This window comes from Orcinus orca, chromosome 3 (assembly GCF_937001465.1).
Source record: "Orcinus orca chromosome 3, mOrcOrc1.1, whole genome shotgun sequence".
Taxonomy (NCBI): Eukaryota; Metazoa; Chordata; class Mammalia; order Artiodactyla; family Delphinidae; genus Orcinus; species Orcinus orca.
Genome location: NC_064561.1, coordinates 80670403 through 80688614, shown reverse-complemented (window position 1 = coordinate 80688614; position 18212 = coordinate 80670403).

Sequence of the window (18212 nt, the reverse complement as noted above, 5' to 3'; positions counted from 1 at the left end):
GGTGGTGACTATTTATGAAGCTCTGTGGAGGTGGGAGTGGTCTGACTCTCATCCAGTCACTGCAGTTCCAGTGGGTTCCACCTCTCACGTGAGGCTTTCCTCGAAATCTCCAGCCCCACCACCCCTTCTCTGGGGACTACCCATCTGGTTCCAAGTGCAGAGCTCTGAGTTTTTGAGTGGTCTTTTTATATACCTTGTTCAGGTGCTGCAGTTTGACTGAAGACTCTATTTTTGAAATCTCTTTGTATTTGCCAAACTTACTACTTTTCCTTTTTTAAAAAAATTTTATTTATTTTTGGCTGCGTTGGGTCTTCGTTGCTGCATGCGGACTTTCTCTAGTTGCTGCGAGCAGGGGCTACTCTTTGTTGCAGTGTGCGGGCTTCTCATTGCAGTGACTTCTCTCGTTGCGGAGCACAAGATCTAGGCGTGCGGGCTTCAGTAGTTGCGGCACGCAGGCTCGGTAGTTATGGTTCGTGGGCTCTAGAGCACAGGCTCAGTAGTTGTGACGCATGGGCTTAGTTGCTCTGAGCATGTGGGATCTTCGCGGACCAGGGATCGAACCCATGTCCCCTGCATTGGCAGGTGGATTCTTAACCACTGCACCACCAGGGAAGTCCTAGGTTTTCTTTAATTTGATAAATATGTGTTGCGATATGTCTTAAGTTCTTTCCCTGGGCATGAAATTTGTCTGTATTGCATGGAATCTAAAGTATAAGTCCACATGGTTCTTACTCCTTTTGAGAACTAAATTCTAATAGGAAAGATGAATAAGATATGTTCATTTGACAAATATTTATTGAGCTTCCTTCCTAATAGCCCACATGATGGCAGGTGCCAGGGATGCAAAGATGAATTGAATGGCACTCAAGGACTCATTCACAGCGTGATGAGAATTGGCAGTTTGGGCTGACAATAAGTTCACTCCTGAACTTAACCAGGGGACCCCTAGGACATGTTTGAATTTCTCATTTAGACCAGGGAAGGTGTAGTCTTATAAGACATCTTCACAAAAAGGTAGGCCTAAGAATTATTTTAATATCTTCTCTTATAAACAATTACTTGAGTGATAAAGAACCTTAATGAACTGGTGGGAGGGGTCAGGGTCAATAAAAGGATGTTCTAGTTAGGGACAGATTAGAACTCTAACTCAAATCATCATGTCTAATCTTATCCAACACTGCCCGCAGGGCTTCCCTGGTGGCGCAGTGGTTGAGAGTCCGCCTGCCGATGGAGGGGACACGGGTTCGTGCCCCGGTCCGGGAAGATCCCACATGCCGCGGAGCGGCTGGGCCCGTGAGCCATGGCCGCTGGGCCTGCGCGTCCGGAGCCTGTGCTCTGCAACGGGAGAGGCCACAACAGTGAGAGGCCCGCGTACCACACACAAAAAACAAAACACTGCCCCCAGTTTTAGGCCATTTATTTTTGGGCAAACAAAGAGATCAGATAAATTCTATGAGGCCTACTTGTGCCCTCAGTGGAGATTTTTCAGGTACAGAAAGATAGTGCTGCTTCCAGAAGAAAGGGGTGGGCCTGGGAGGAGCAGAACCGTGCAATTAGTTTTCATGAGAGAGATCCTGAAGAAGAACCCAGAGCTGCTTGCTCTGATTGTAGTTTAACTGGAAACACACCCTGAATGTTAGACAAAACCAAAATGGTTCTTTCATCTGACCTTGAGAAGAATTAAAGGCTCTGGGTTTAATTACACTGCCCACACCCACACTAAACAATATGCACCTATTAATTCTCCCAGAGTTAACTGGGCCTATGAAACAATATAATCCAGCCCAGTGAATGTGGCAGAACAGGATACTATGTATTTTGTGGCTGCTACTGTAGTCTGCATGTGTTGGTAAGAGTTCTGCTCTATTTCCTGCTTTTTAAAATTTTTTTGAAACGTCACTGCCATGTAATGACTTAAGATTTTTAAATCCTGAGTAGGTGAGCAAGGACATTTATATCTGGTGCTTAAGCCAAAACAAAGACCCTCTTTGGTTATAGGAAATTGAATAGCTTTTAGTGATAGTCCACAAATAGTCTTCTGTGTGATGCTGGGATTCTGAAAGGAAGTCTAACAGACCTTTTTATTTTTTTAAAGTTAGTGTTCAAGTTAACAAGCCCCACATTTCCCCACAAATTCCTTAAATCATTTTCTCTCATACTGTTTTAACCTACTTCAAATAATTTGGGGTTCTTCAGAAAGGACAGTGTCAGGTAGTGTCAGTGTCAGATGGAAGATGAGTCTATGATCTTCATTCTACCATAAACCATAAATTCCAGGTTAGCACTGAAATAATGTCATATTACGTATGTGTGTTGTGTTGTGTTAAATTGAATTTCCTCTGTTTACAAGTGAGCAAAAACAAAGAGAACTTGAGCAAAAAAGTCCTGAAGGGTGGAGGCCCTTGTGGGAGAATACTCGAGCATGGCCTTGAATGCAGGGAAGAGTGGGTAGAAGCATAACCAGGGCATCTCTGGGGACCTCGGTGAACCCAGACACAGTCAGAGACTTTCTCCTTAAAGGTCTTGCTGCTTCAAACACTTCTTGGTCAAAATGTACTTCCTGGAGAACAGAAGCTGATTGTCCCTCTTTGCTCAGGGTTCTGCTCTGGACTGGTCAACTATTCTCGTAGGACAGAACCACACAGCAGAAACAAGACTTAGGATAACCCACTCATCTGGAGACAGTGGGAAGTTCTTTTTTTTTTTAATTGTTTATTTTATTTATTTTGGCTGCGTTGGGTCTTCATTGCTTTGCGTGGGCTTTCTCTAGTTGCAGCGAGTGGGGGCTACTCTTCGTTGCGGTGCACGGGTTTCTCTTTCCGGTGGCTTCTCTTGTTGCAGAGCACAGGCTCTAGTCATGCAGGCTTCAGTAGTTGTGGCGCACGGGCTTCAGTAGTTGTGGCTCACGGGCTCTAGAGCGCAGGCTCAGTAGTTGTGGCGCACGGGCTTAGTTGTTCCATGGCATGTGGGATCTTCCCAGACCAGGGCTCGAACCCATGTCCCCTGCATTGGCAGGCGGATTCTTAACCACTGCGCCACCAGGGAAGCCCAAGTGGGAAGTTCTTAAGGAGAATGGTGGTGAGGGAGGCAGGGACGGAGAGTAGGGAGGGGTGGGGAGCAGTCCACTGCCCCCCACACATGGAGTTTAATACAATAACCATGTATTACAATTAAAAGCAAGCTTTGTTTATTTTCCATAGCAGAGGGATGAACACATTAAATGATCTGTTCTTTCCTAATACTCTATTTTCAAGACTTTACAAAATTAAGGCTCACAGTGATGTGAGTCAGAGGCGTGACCAATGGAAAATAGAGGATGAGTCTGGCATCTTGATATGCAGTGGAAGATATGTGAGAGGTAAACAGCTTGCAGTTATTACTATAAACATACAATCAAAAACAGATCTCTTATTTAATTAGCTTTTTTAAAAAAATTGTATTATTATTTGGCTGCTTCGGGTCTTAGTTGCGGCACGTGGGATCTTCGCTGTGGCATGCGGGGGGCGGGGATCTTTCACTGCACCACGTGGGTTCTTCATTGCGGCACGTGGGCTTCTCTAACTGCGGCATGGGCTTCTCTCTAGTTGTGGTGCAGGGGTTCTAGAGTGCGTGGGCTCAGTAGTTGTGGTGCATGAGCTTAGTTGCCCCGTGGCATGTGGGATCTTCCCCGACCAGGGATGGAACCTGCGTCCCCTGCATTGGAAGGCAGATTCTTAACCACTGGACCACCGGGAAGTCCCTAATTAGCTTTTAAAATAGAATTTAAAAAATTTTTAAACGTCTAAAATGTATCATTATTGTTCTATGCCACAGATGTTAATTGGCTTCTATTCTTGAATATGTATATATACATATAGACACATGTACATATATTTTAACATCACTGTCCTTCATCACATCCAAAAATTATGCTATGGGCTTCCCTGGTGGTGCAGAGGTTAAGAATCCGCCTGCCAGTTCAGGGGATACGGGTTCGGGCCCTGGTCGGGGAAGATCCCACATGCCGCGGAGCAACTAAGCCCGTGAGCCACAACTACTGAGCCTGCTCTCTAGAGTCTGTGAGCCACAACTACTGAGCCCACGTGCCACAATTACTGAAGCCCACAAACCTAGAACCCACGCTCCGCAACAAGAGAAGCCACCGCAATGAGAAGCCCACTCACCGCAAGGAGGAGTAGTCCCTGCTCGCCGCAACTAGAGAAAGCCTGTGCGCAGCAATGAAGACCCAACATAGGCAAAAATAAATAAATTAAAAAAAATAAATTTATAAAAAAAAACACACAAAAATTATGCTATTACAGTCTTTTTAAATATACAGATGGAAAACCATAGTTAACAATGCCTATATTATGTACATGTAAATGTAGCTGTTGGAGTCACTAGTTTGGTAGCCTGTGCTTGTTTAAAGGCTCATTTTTTTTTTGTCTCACACAAATGTCCTAAGTCGGTTTCCCATAGCTATATGATACATTGGACATGATACACCTAATGCAAGTCCTGAGGTGTAAAGACTGTCAAAATGTTTTTCTGGAAATCCAGAGAACGGCTCAGCATGCCTGCAATGACCCCAGATTTGAACACTTCATTACTAGGAACGGGATTGTGTCAGCCCCGCTCCATCCCCAGTTCCTGGTGCCATTAGAAACTGTGAAGGAGGCCAAGAATGCAAATATAACTTCCTGCTTGGTTAATAAGTTGTCTTCATTTCTAGAGACACATATAAGAAAATGTTTCTCCCTCTCCCAGAACTTAATATACATGGGATTCCTGGAAATCCTCACTCCAGACGGCAACAAAGACTATATTTCACATAGATAAATGAAGTTGTCGTTTCTTGAACTATTTATCTCATCATTGCATTGGCTGGGATTTTTTTTTTATAGTTCTCTAGAAAAATTAACTTTGGGGTTTTTTCCTTTTTCTTCCATTATTTAGTAATAGAAAAGGTACCTATTTTATTCCCTCTGTCAACCTCAACCCACAGATGGTGAAAACACATTAGTCATGCAATTTACACCTCTGAAGGAAAACAAAACACCAAATAGAAAAAAGAAAAATCTATCAAAGCAAATTCAATGATTCTTAGATCATCAGATTTTTCAAACAAAGTTGACATGTTTGTACCTCAACCGCCAGACTGAAATCCCAGAAATCTGGGGTAACAAAGCAAAAGAAAGTGACCCATGCTCTCATTGGAATCTGGGATGTTCACGGGAAAGCTCAGTCTTGGAGTCTTTAGCTCCTACGTATAGCTCCCAGGTTCCCCAGGGAAGCAAGGTTAATTTCTCCCGCAGGCCTTATTTCTGCCCTTTGTTCTTGCAGTATTTTCCAGGAGGGCCTACAAAGAAACTGGGGTTTTCAGTCAAGCAGGCCTGGATTCCAATTGCCCCTCACACCCCCTGATGTGAGGCTCTGACTGTTCTGTCCTTAGTATTCGCTTCTTCCTTAAACTGGAAATAGCAATATTTGGTCCAGGACTGTGGCAGGATGGTAAGCAATAGTGTCAGTGGCACCGGGAAGGAATGCTGGAAGTGATGGTGGCTGCCAGTGGTAACCCTGGGTTCTCCCTGTAGACACCTTCACACCTGGGGGGTGCGGGTACATTAAGTGCCACCCTGAGAAATTTAACACTTGTTCCTCATTCCATAGACTCCTGAGACTTAACTTTTAAGAAGACAGTGGGAGATGGGGAGGGAAGGCCTCCTGCTCTGGCATTTCTTCATTTGTGTTGTGCCGCAGAGAAATGCTTTGAAAGGGGTTACAGGCAAATAGATCAATACCAGAAGTATTGATGCTTCTGCCCTGAGGGAGGCTGCATGGATGAGGCTGCAAGAGTCCAGGGACCCGTTTTCTTCCAAGGAGCAGCGTCATTGTTTCACCCCAGTGTGCTGTACAAATACTCACATTTTCATGCCAAGTGCTGGTGGCACTGTAGGCGTCTAGGAAACCTTATGTACAGCTTCTAGATGAACGTAGGCAGTCTAGAGAGCAGTAGAGGGTACGTCATTGTGATGAATGTCTAGGTACCCTATGACCCGTCAGTTCCCTCTCAAGGGGCATGTACGAGAGTATTTACCATGATCAGGTGTTTAGAGACAGGGAGCCGTGCAATCAAGGTGTGTGTCTCTGGGGATGGGTGCTAATGTAGGAGATGTCCTCCAAGAAGTCCTGAGTAACAGACTAGATGCGCACACAGCAACACTGTGGGTCTCCAAAGCTGTGCTGAGGAAATGAAGAAAGAAACAGAATGAGATCTGCATCCTGACATCACTTACATAAATTAAAAATGCAGGAGTACAAAATAACCCTACATTTACAGTAAAACAGAAAACAAAATAATATACATTAAACATGTCAAAATGGTTGCCTATGGGAACTGGAAATAGGAGTGGGGAGTGGAGATAAAAAGGGATAGAGGGATGGATGGATGGACGGATGAATGAATAAATAAATACGCTCCCTGTGCTGAGGGATTGGGGATATGGTTGACTCAGCCTTTTGCTTCTGTATTCCTAAATAAAAAATTATTTTTATTGGTATGACTTTTAAAAGACTGGGAAGCAGCTGTTCTAGGTAATGCAAACATTTCCTTGGAAGCCACCAAAAGTAGCAATTAGTAGCAATTCAACAAAAGTTAAATGTCAAACCAGGAGAGAAAACAATGTGCATACAAGGTGTTTTTCCCATAATATTTAATTATAGAAGAATAATTTGTAAAGAGAGGCCATTATTTTGTTTTTTTTTTGCTGTACGCAGGCCTCTCACTGTTGTGGCCTCTCACTGTTGTGGCCTCTCCTGTTGCGGAGCACAGGCTCCGGACACGCAGGCTCCGGACACGCAGGCTCAGCGCCCATGGCTCACGGGCCCAGCTGCTCCATGTGGCATGTGGGATCTTCCCGAATCGAGGCACGAACCCGTGTCCCCTGCATTGGCAGGCGGACTCTCAACCACTGTGCCACCAGGGAAGCCCCGAGAGGCCATTACTTTGAATGAAGATGTTAAAACCACTAGCTACATTACATAAGTAATTATTTAAAAATGCCTTCTTTGATATTGAAAGATCATCAGGTGATCTAGGAAGTCTAAACTTGTAGAATGGTAGGGAGCAGTAGGGATAGTATTTTCTCTTAATACAATTTTGCTGGTCTCCCCGCTGCCAGCGATGAGAGTCATGTTACACTTCTGATCTCCATTCCCTACGCCCTGCCTGGTCAAAAATATCTGAGAGATGTGTCTGCAATCATCCCTTTGAAATCAATTTGGTTTTTCTCAGCAGCATCCCTCCTGCTGGGCCCTAGGAAAGGAGAGAATGCTATTCTGGCTGAACCTTGAGTGATCAGTAGGATTGGGAAGTCTGCTGATAAGTGGAAAGGACATTCCAGGTGTAGGGAACAGCATGAGTGATGGCACAGACATAGGAACGTCCAGGGCAGATACAGGGACGGGTCTGGAAAACTACTCAGCAGCTGCGATGTTTGGCAGGCCTGGGCTCCCGCCGCAGCTCAGACCCTTCCAGCTGCGGTTGATCCAGTCCTGGGAGCTTTCAAGTGGGCTGTGTTACATTTTGTGGGCCTGGAGCCAGCAGCTTCTCCTTTAAACCTCACAGATTTAAAAAAAAAAAAAAAAAGCAGCCAATTACTGCCAAGTGTGGTTTTCATTTTCTCTTGAATATTCTCAACTTCCCTCCAGCAGTGCTGCCAGTTTCTAGGTGAGCTGTCCATCTCTGCTAGATTCTTGTGATTTGTTACATTTTATTTCTTTTCAATGATAAACCCCTGACGTATTCCAAATCTTGGGATGTTTGTGTTACTATTGTCCCAGATATATCCCTCTAACGTGCTGTGAAAGGGAAGTGACTGGTTATCCATTAGACAGGAGGAACAATTTCTCAGTTCCCAAAAAACCTTTTGTTCAAAAAACCAGTGTTCAGCACCAAGTGTCAAATGTTTAAAAGTGAAGATCCCTAAACACTTAGAATAATTTTTTAACTGCTTTTTTTGAGATATAATTCACATATGATACAATTCACCCATTTAAAGTGTACAATTCAATGGTTTTTGGTATATTACATTATTAATATTTTAAAATTGTGTTAAAGTAAATCTAAAGAAATTTGCCACATTCACCATTTTTTTTTTTTTTTTTTTTTTTTTTGCCGTACGCGGGCCTCCCACCGTTGTGGCCTCTCCCGTTGCGGAGCACAGGCTCCGGACGCGCAGGCTCAGCGGCCATGGCTCACGGGCCCAGCCGCTCCGTGGCATGTGGGATCTTCGCGGACCGGGGCACGAACCTGTGTCCCCTGCATCGGCAGGCGGACTCTCAATCACTGCGCCACCAGGGAAGCCCCACATTCACCATTTTAAGTGTACAATTCAGTGCCGTTAATTACATTCATGATGTTGTATAATCATAACCACAGTCTATTCCAAACTTTTTCATCACCCTAAACAAAACTGCTCACAATATTGCAATGGTATAATTAGGTCTAGACCGAAAGAGTTTTGTTTATAAAAGAGGGTGTTTAATATCATCATCCTCTGCCATGGTTCCCCACCGCAGGTGTTCTTACAACCCCCTGCTTCCTGTTGGTACCTGAGCTGGGAGCACCAGCCTCATGGTGAATCCCATCAATACCTGCTCCTCTCCAAGCCCAAAGGATGGGCAGCTGGAGTTTCTTTCTCTCCTGGAGATCTCAGAGGCAGAAGAAATGGCACCAGGCATGTGCGCCAGATGCTTTCAGATAGAAGCCCTGCGTTTTGCATGAGTTTATTCAACCATTCCCTTTTAACTCCACTCCCCACTCCTATTTCCAACTCCCATAGGCAACCATTTTCATGTGTTTAACGTACATTATTTTGTTTTATGTTTTCGTAAAATGTGTACAGTTTTGTACTCCTGCATTTTTTTTTTTTCTCCTGCATTTTTAACCTGTGTAAGTTATCTAGGCCTGGACCTAGATAAAGGGGTAAGGCTTCCCATCTTTGTTTCTAGACTATCACTGAAACCAGCCTTTCCCCATATATCCTGGACACACACTCCTGACTTACAATAAGGGAAAATATGCACATATCCCATCACTAATGAGCTTACCTTCAACTCTTTTATGAGTCATATATAGCTTCTGTGAGAAATTGTTATCCATTCCCTGGTTCCTCTCTTTTAAATTCTATGTCAGTATCCCAGAGGCTCTGTGTGCCTTAAGGTTCTTGACTATAAGCAACAGAAGCTAATTCTGACTTAAGCAGAAAAGGAAAGTACTGAAAACATATTGTGTAACTCACAGAATGGTGGGAAGGCTAGAGGTCCTAGGTCAAAGGAGGCTTCATATCAGGGGCCCAGAACTTGTCTGGGAAGGTCGTTAGTGTTCCAAGTAAAAGTAGGTTCTGTAGCTGCTATCCACAAACCCTGCAGGTAGGATGGTACTCTGTCCCCAGTGCCTTTGGGAAATTGAAGGTCGATACCAGAATGGATTCGCCAGTCTTGCATTGCTTTGGGTCAGATTCTGGACCTGCTGCATCTGATTGGCTAAACCTAGGCCTGAAAAAGAAACGGCTGGCTGGCTGGCTTTTTTAGCATCTAGAGTGGGAGGCAGACCCTGTCTCTTGCTAAGACTCAAATGGTAAGGAATTCCCCAAACATAGGAAGACAGTTCAGAGTGAGCAACCAAAAAAGTTACAGATGTCCTCTACAGGTAGGAAGCATCTGGTGTTCTGTACAGATCTGAGTCACAGCTTAATTTTATCTGTGTTTGAAAAATCCTCTAAACTGGTTTGTTGGCCTCCCTTTCTGTTCTTAAAAAGATACACTTGGGCAATTAATTTTAGCAAGTTCTTTTAGAAATGTAAAAATTCTGACATCAAAACCTCACAGTATTTTTGTCTTTTTCAAGTTTACATTATTGTGTTGAAATATAACTATGGAGCAAGTCTTTTTATAGTAAACTTAACTATAGCTTACCTTCAAGATTCTAATCAGGTTCTTATTCTGACCCAATATTTACAGTTTTGTAATTTTCAGAGTTTGTTTTCTATTGTCTTTCTTCTTTTAAACTGGAACCGTTAGATTTTCTTTAAAAAAAAAAGTACGTAGCTTGTATTACTACAAGGTAGAAAAAGAGAAAAAATAAGGCAGAACAAGAGCGAAGTACAGGAAAAAAAATAGTTATTTTTGTAACCAAATCCAAGGTTAACAAGGATTTTTGTTAGTGAAACATCAGTTTATCCAGACTGCATTATTTCTCAGGTAAACAGAATCATATTCTTGTGTGTTAATAGCTAGTCTGTGTTTGTTTACTAGTTCAAAGACTATTCTTTAAAGTCTCAAAATCTTAGTCTGCTTCATTGATGTCCTATTTACCTGATATCTTTTTAATGAGTAACGACGTTTGAGCTGTCCCTGCCATTTCACATTGAATGTACCCTCGCATCACTTCCTGTGGCTTTATGGTGAAAGATACTATATTTACTTTGTGATTTCATATTCCATCTCTGCCCCTAAAACTAATTGCCCCTAAAGAAACTGACGAGAGAGACTCAGTGTATGAATTAGGTACTTGCCTATCAGACTATTGTCCATTACAAAGTGGATTGGATTCCAGACCTACCAATTTCCTTGAACAGGGAAGAAAAGATGTTTCAGGTAAGATTTCATCAGTGAAAGAGAGCACCGTTGGTGGGAGTGGGGGAGGTAACTTGTGTAATTTCCTTTCAAATTTTAGAAATTCATGGCCCAGGATGCTGCTGAAGTCCATTCTTGTCTCTTCCTGGGACGGGCAAATGTCTCTAACCTACCCAAGCCATATGATGCAGAAAGAAGCTGGTGTGAGAGAGAAGGGAAGGTCAGCCAGACGGTGGAGGCATGGAGAGAAGGGTAGGGGGGAGGAGAGGAGGGAGGGTAGAGGCGTTAATTAGCTTTCCTTGGCTCACCCAGAGCCAGTGTCAAGCAGATGGCTGCACCCTTAATAGCACCCTTTTTTTTTTGTCCAGCAGGCAGTAGTGGTTGAACTTTGTGGTCAGGCAGAAAGCATGCCCCCCTTTTTTTTTTTTTTGCTGTACGCGGGCCTCTCACTGTTGTAGCCTCTCCCGTTGCGGAGCACAGGCTCCGGACGTGCAGGCTCAGCGGCCATGGCTCACGGGCCCAGCCGCTCCGCGGCATGTGGGATCTTCCCGGACCGGGGCACGAACCCGCGTCACCTGCATCGGCAGGCGAACTCTCAACCACTGCGCCACCAGGGAAGCCCCAAAAAGCGTGCACTTTTTTTTCTCTTCAAAATGTGGAAGTGGCGGAGAAGCATACAAAGGAAAAATCTAGATTTAAATGTTATATGTATCTAAGAAAAATAGATCGTATCTCCTTCCATCTTTTGCAATAAGTATATGTGCATTCATATTTTGACAACAATTGAAAGTGATTTGTTCCTTCTATTACAAAAATCAGTCCAAGGGACTTCCCTGGTGGTGGTCCAGTGGCTAAGACTGCATGCTCCCAATGCAGGGGGCCTGGCTTCGATCCCTGGTCAGGGAACTAGGTCCCACATGCTGCAACTAAGACCCAGCACAGCCAAATAAATAAATATTAAAAAAAATAAATCCAAACTAATCAAACTGTGTCTGGATATCTAAAAGATAATCGATAAAATGATAAAACCGGCTATGAAGTTCAAACTGAATACCATAGCACCTTGTGTTTGGAGAGAGGTTGGCTTATAGACAACTGTAAGAAGATTCAGCAGGGCACGTGTCAGAGGTACTAGCATTGACTTCGCTCCTTGGACACCAGCAGTTTCTGTATGGCAGGGATTGTGGCTTGATCATTTTGCAATTTCTCTGGAGCTGGCCATAATGATATTCACTGAAAGTTCATTAAATGGAATGAAGTTATAGTAAGTCAACCACTATATGTACTATTCAATATTTGTATAATTATTGACTTTATGCAAGATAAATATTAGTGAGCATGACAAAGTTAAACAGTTAACATTTTGAAAATGTGGTGTTGTAACAGGCATGGATTTTTCTCTGTGCTGGTATAGGGCTTTATATGCTAAATTAAATAGCTTTCAAAATTGGGAAGTAAAGATCCTGATACCTGTTTTTGAGGAAGGGAAAGGAATAAATATTTACTAAGTACTGACTATGTAAAATATAATTTACATACATTAACATATTCAATTTTTTCAACATCCCTACATGGTAGTTCTTTCTCTGCTTTTTACAGATGAGGAAATGGAAGTTCACAGATGTTAATTGCTAGAGGTCACATAGTGACTAAGCAGAATACACACTTGGGTATGCCTGACTCTACTGTCCTGCCTTTATTCTACCTGAACCCCAGTATCTCCATTGGTCCCCCCAATATTCTATTTGTCCAGTGATTGGTTGAGTCAGCCTACTCTACCTCTAAAGTAGTCTCCACGTTCTTTCTTTCCCCCATCCCAATGGCAGACAGAGATCTGGCATCCAGGTCTTCAACTGCTTAACTCTCTCACACTAAATCATTTTCAGGGCTTTAAAAGACAAATGGGAAGTGAAATAGTATATTGCTGGTAATCCAGAACAGAGCATTAATTTGATCCTAATGTACAGTTCTGCAATTCCCTTCTACCAAATTTTCAACCTTCACATTCACCTTGTACTTGCTAATATGTGACACATGTATCTTATTCTTGTATTTGATATTTATCCTATGGGCTGAACATGTTTTAGATCTAGCAACGTGTTGGATGTTAGCTAGATTCCATTTGGGGCAGGTGATACATCTTTCGTTCTCTTTCTCATTGCTTAGCATCAATTTTTAAAATATGCATTTTAGGGAATTCCCTGGCTGTCCAGTGGTTAGGACTCCGTGCTTTCACTACTGAGGTCCCAGGTTCAATTCCTGGTTGGGGAACTAAGATACCACAAGCTGGGCAGTGTGGCAAAAAAAAAAAAAAAAAAATCAAGTGGTCAAGTCGTTGTTTTCCTCCAATTTCTTCATGACGAAGTTTGCTGGAAGCATTTGAGATGACATAGTAAACCTGAAACTGAAATAGGCTGTTCATATTTAAGGAGAAAAAGTCTTATATTACATATTGTTATTTACTATATTTGGTACTATTTTATCCATAATAGATAATCACAGAAATAAACATTATGGATCAGACTCTTATTTTCAGGCAAAAGTTATAGAAAATAAGAAGTTTTCCAAATGGAATTCTTACAAAGTCTTTAAATAATTGTTTTGGGAAGTTTTACGAGTGTCTCTTGACTCATGCTTATTAGAGTTCTTTGCTCACTTCCTCTTAGATGAGGTAGACCCATTATGAGAAATGAGAGATTGGTGAAAGGCCAGGATACTTAGATTATCCATTGTTGTATATTGCTCTACTCCCATTTGGGAGTTGTGGACACAAGAGTGACAACATTTCATCATTTGCACTGTCCCCCAGGGAAATTCTCCTACCTTAAAGAATCTTATGATTTGGTCAAAATAATGGACCAAAAAGCAATATGCTTGGTTCCGAGTGACTGCTATAGATGATCGTGCCATGGGGGTTCATAGGAGGAATGACATTTAAATTATTTTGGGGTGAAACAGACATTTTGGATTCACTTTACTTTTAAAAATAACGATGCTGGGCTCATCGCTGTAACTTCTCTTTTCCCTATGACGGTTGAGATCTTGTTTCTACATCCCTCACTTTGAGATCAACCCAACTTAAATCCCTTAAAGGAAGTATATAGTAAATGAAAAGAACTCAGAAGTTAAGATTAGAGAAATTTCTTTTAAATGACAATACATTTCTGAAAACCTTGTGAAGGAGTTGATTCAAGTTATCACAGGGTGACTTTTCCAAATGAAAGTCACAGTGACGGAACTTTTCTGCAGTCATGGTTGTCATGGTGGGTTGTCTGACTTAGTTACTTCAGCTATGTAACGGTATACAGGCTTGTATGGTTCTGGATGTAACTCAAGAGCCCCAGTGAGACCAATGGCAGGAGCTATGTGCTTTGCTTCCTCTACGTTCTCCACTGCAGTGTCTCATAACTTTATCATCCCACGATCTCTTTTGATAAGGATAAAAATCTCATCTGCCCCCCCAAACCTGAGAAAGCCCCTTATAAACAGGGTGCCTTATGTCCTTCCCCACCTTCAGTTGAGAATCACAGCTTTTACAAAGCCTGTCTGGCCAAGAAGATTTAGTCAAACTTTTAAATATGTTTATTAAAACAATAGGTAATATTTTTTGCTATCCTAGATTTTGATAACTCCCTTTTTTCTTCCCTTATCCTCATCCCCTTTGAAAATTTCTTCTCTATCCTTATTTAATTAAACTTGTGGTGTGTCTTTTTTGTTTAGAAAGTTGTTACATTAATAAAAAAATTTAGGTCCTTGGATTACTAGAAACAAGTATTTGTATCTGATCAATAGGATGATCAGTGTCCAAATATGTCAACTTATAAAACAAACATAGTAGTAAAAAACAGAATTTCATAGGTAGAAACTACTGTTTTAGGTTTATTTCTTTCTTTAGAAATTTATTAAGTTCTCAGTTTTTTAGTATTCATATTCCAACCTTTTTAAGACAAAAATGGCAGTAGCTCTCTTCAAGTCACCAGTTTCACCCTTAACACCTGGCTTCATTACTCAAATACATGTTTTATTTATTTATTTTTTAAAAATTTTCGGCTGCGTTGGGTCTTCGTTGCTGTGCACGGGCTTTCTCTAGTTGTGGCAAGCGGGGTCTGCTCTTCATCGTGGTGCACGGGCTTCTCGTTGCAGAGCACGGGCTCTAGGCGTGCGGGCTTCAGTATTTGTAGCTTGCAGGCTCAGTAGTTGTGGCTCACGGGCTCTAGAGTGCAGTCTCAGTAGTTGTGGTGCACAGGCTTAGCTGCTCGTGGCATGTAGGATCTTTCCTGGACCAGGGATTGAACCCATGTCCCCTGCATTGGCAGGTGGATTCTTAACCACTGCACCACCAGGGAAGCCACTCAAATACATCTTTTAAATCTGATTAAGTCATAGGCTTAAAAAAAAAGGTTTTATACAATTTCTGACTCCTGAAGAAATCACACAGGTTTATAGCATAGGTATAAAAAATGAAGAGTCCACAGAAAATTTAAAATTCAAGCCACAAATAAGGTGGAAATGGTATCCACTTACCAAAAAAAAAAAAAAAAGGAATAAAAAAAGCTTCCAAGTATACCTTATGAATTTTTAAATCTAATCTGTAAGAGACCAGGTTATGTTTTCATCATGGTAAAATTTACATATAGTGAAATGCACAGATCTGAAGTGTACAATTTAATGAGATTTGATTACTGTATTTGTCCATGTACCTATGACCCTATCATTCCAGAAAGTTCCTCAATGTCCCCTTCCAATCAATCCTCACCACAGTAGACAACCAGTGTTCTGACTTCTTTCACGTAGATTACACTTACGGTTCTTGAATTTCATATAAACCAGTCACATAAAATGTGCTTTGTATTGCTTGTGTGATTCATCCATGTTGTTACATGTAACTGTAGCTCATTCCTTTTAATTGCTCAGTAGTACTTATACCATGATTTATTTGTCTATTCTGTTGATGGGCATTTGGATTGTTTCCGGTTTGGGCTATTTTGAATAAAGGTACTACAAACTTCTCGTGCAAGTCTTTCAGTAGACATGTGCTTTCATTTGTCTTGGAAATAGAACTGCTGGAATGCAGGGTAGGAGCATTTTTAACTTTATAAGGAGCAGTTTAACAGTTTTCTGAAGTGGTTGTACTATTTTACACTCCCATCAGCAATATGCGAAAGTTTCAGTTCCTACTTTACGCACTATACATGTAAATCAGAGAGGTCACTAAGTGCTTTTCAATGTCATCTCTTTTCAGTGACTTTAACAGAATATTTTTGATATTGTTAAATCCCAAGCACGTGGGTATCCAAATTCTGGATAAGTCTTGCCCAGTTTCTAATATATGTACTAAACATAGACAAATACAAATATTTCATGAAAAATATAAAATCATTTCACTTTATGGGATAGTGCTATTCTGAAAAACTGTGTGTAAAGATTTTTTTTGGGGGGGGCCACAGCATGTGGCACGTGGGATCTTAGTTGCCTGACCAGGGATTGAATCCGCACCCCCTGCAGCACAAGCGTGGAGGTTTAACCCCTGTACTGCTGGGGAAGACCCTGTAAAGACAATTTTTTATAAATCAAATCACTTACTGGATAAGACTTTCTCTACTTCAATGTCTAGTTAAATCCTCTTTTTTCACATTGTCCTCTCATTCTCTAATTTCTTCATTCTCTAAATTTTAGCAGCCCCAGAGATTTGACACCTGTCATCGATGTCATTCCTTTGGGCCTTTGTCACTCATGGCTTAGTTTCCTAACCTAATTATTCGCATGTATACATCTCATTTCCACACACACAATACGATACCTTTATGGAGGAAATGAACCACATTTCATACTTTAAAAAGTTTCTTTGATAGCATGTGGTGCTGCACTTTGCACACAGGAGTTACTCAATAAAATTTCCTGCTCAGTTGGTTTTCTATTTTTGTTTTGCTTTAGGCAAAAGGCATAACTGTTATTTTACGACTCAGCTTCAGTAATGTTTTAATTATATGGTAATTTCCTCAGTTTTCCATTTTCTTGACTAATGTAAGCCATGTTTAAAGTTAAGATTGTTGGGACTTCCCTGGTGGCGCAGTGGTTAAGAACTCACCTGCCAATACAGGGGACACGAGTTCAAGCCCCGATCCGGGAAGATCCCACATGCCGCGGAGCAACTAAGCCTGTGCACCACAACTACGGAGCCTGTGCTCTAGAGCCCGTGAGCCACAACTACTGAGCCTGTGTGCCACAACTACTGAAGTCTGCCTAGAGCCAGTGCTCTGCAACGAGAGAAGCTACCGCAACGAGAAGCCTGCACACCACAATGAAGAGTAGTTCTGCTCGCCACAACTAGAGAAAGCCCGCATGCAGCAGCGAAGACCCAAAACAGCCAAAAATAAATAAAAAATAAATTTAATAAATAATAAAAATAAAAACAAACGAAAAAGTTAAGATTGTTGACTAAAATCTGCTTCCCTTACCACCTTACTAATTCCTAGTTTGAAGCACCCCCTACACAGTGTGGTTTGAAATAAAAAGCACACCACAAGGAGGTTAAGGATTCCATCTGGGGTTTCCCTCTAATTCTCCCTGGAGATGTGGGTTGCCATTTACAGGTCTCCATTAAGTACCCAATCCATTTGCCAGTCCCTGAAGACTGACATTCTTAGCAGCCCAGCTCAGGGATCATCTGTCTGTGAGTGGTTTCCTCCTCCCAACTTAGAGGCCTGTCTGGTCCTTGTTGAACCTACACTACCTTGTTCATGCCTTATTTTTAGTACCAGGCACTGTGAGGCAGAATTTATTTACATGAATGTTTGCCTGTCCACCACTGGACTGGCAAGCTCCTCAAAGCAGGGATCATGCATGGACTTCAGTCATCCTTGCTCTGAATGTAGTAAGTCCTCCACAAATGTTTGATGAATAAATGCATGGATTAATGAGTGAGAAAATGGGCACGACTTTTTAGGTATCCTGAACCTTTAAGAGTTTCTACTTTAATGTTTTTTAATATGCAAATTTATGGAGAATTTTAGGCCAGAAGGGCACTATTTATGTTATTTCTCTTACTGTCCTTCCATGAGGTAGATATATGCTGGGTTATTTTGTCTAGCATCCCTTCATTCCTGTTTAGGATGAACTCTTCATTGCTGATGGAATCCCATCCTATATGGTCTGGTGAGGCCAGCCTTGACTCCTGACTCTCCCACCCCTGACTGTCAAACAGGTGATTTTGGGCTTGGACTTGGTTAACCAGAGTACATCCTAGCTCTGGACACAGCAGTCCATTCAAGGCTGGGCATGTGACCCAAAGAGGCAAATCAGTTTTCCTGAGATTTGTTATATTGTGAGTTAGTAGAACTTTGGCTTCAGTGTTTATAAGCCAGGTTTTCAACCTTGTGGTGAGAGCTCATGTTAGAATAAAGCCTACTTGGGAGGAAAAGCAGTGTGAAGAGATCTAGGAGACCATTCTGATGATGGGATTGCAATCTCCCAGTGGCATGGACCAGTTGAGGTTTATATATTAATTATATTCGAGTTTAATATTCCAAAGATTTTTCATCTCATCCTTTCTGTCCTTAGATTGATTTTAAGTCCAAGGAGATTCTTACCAACCA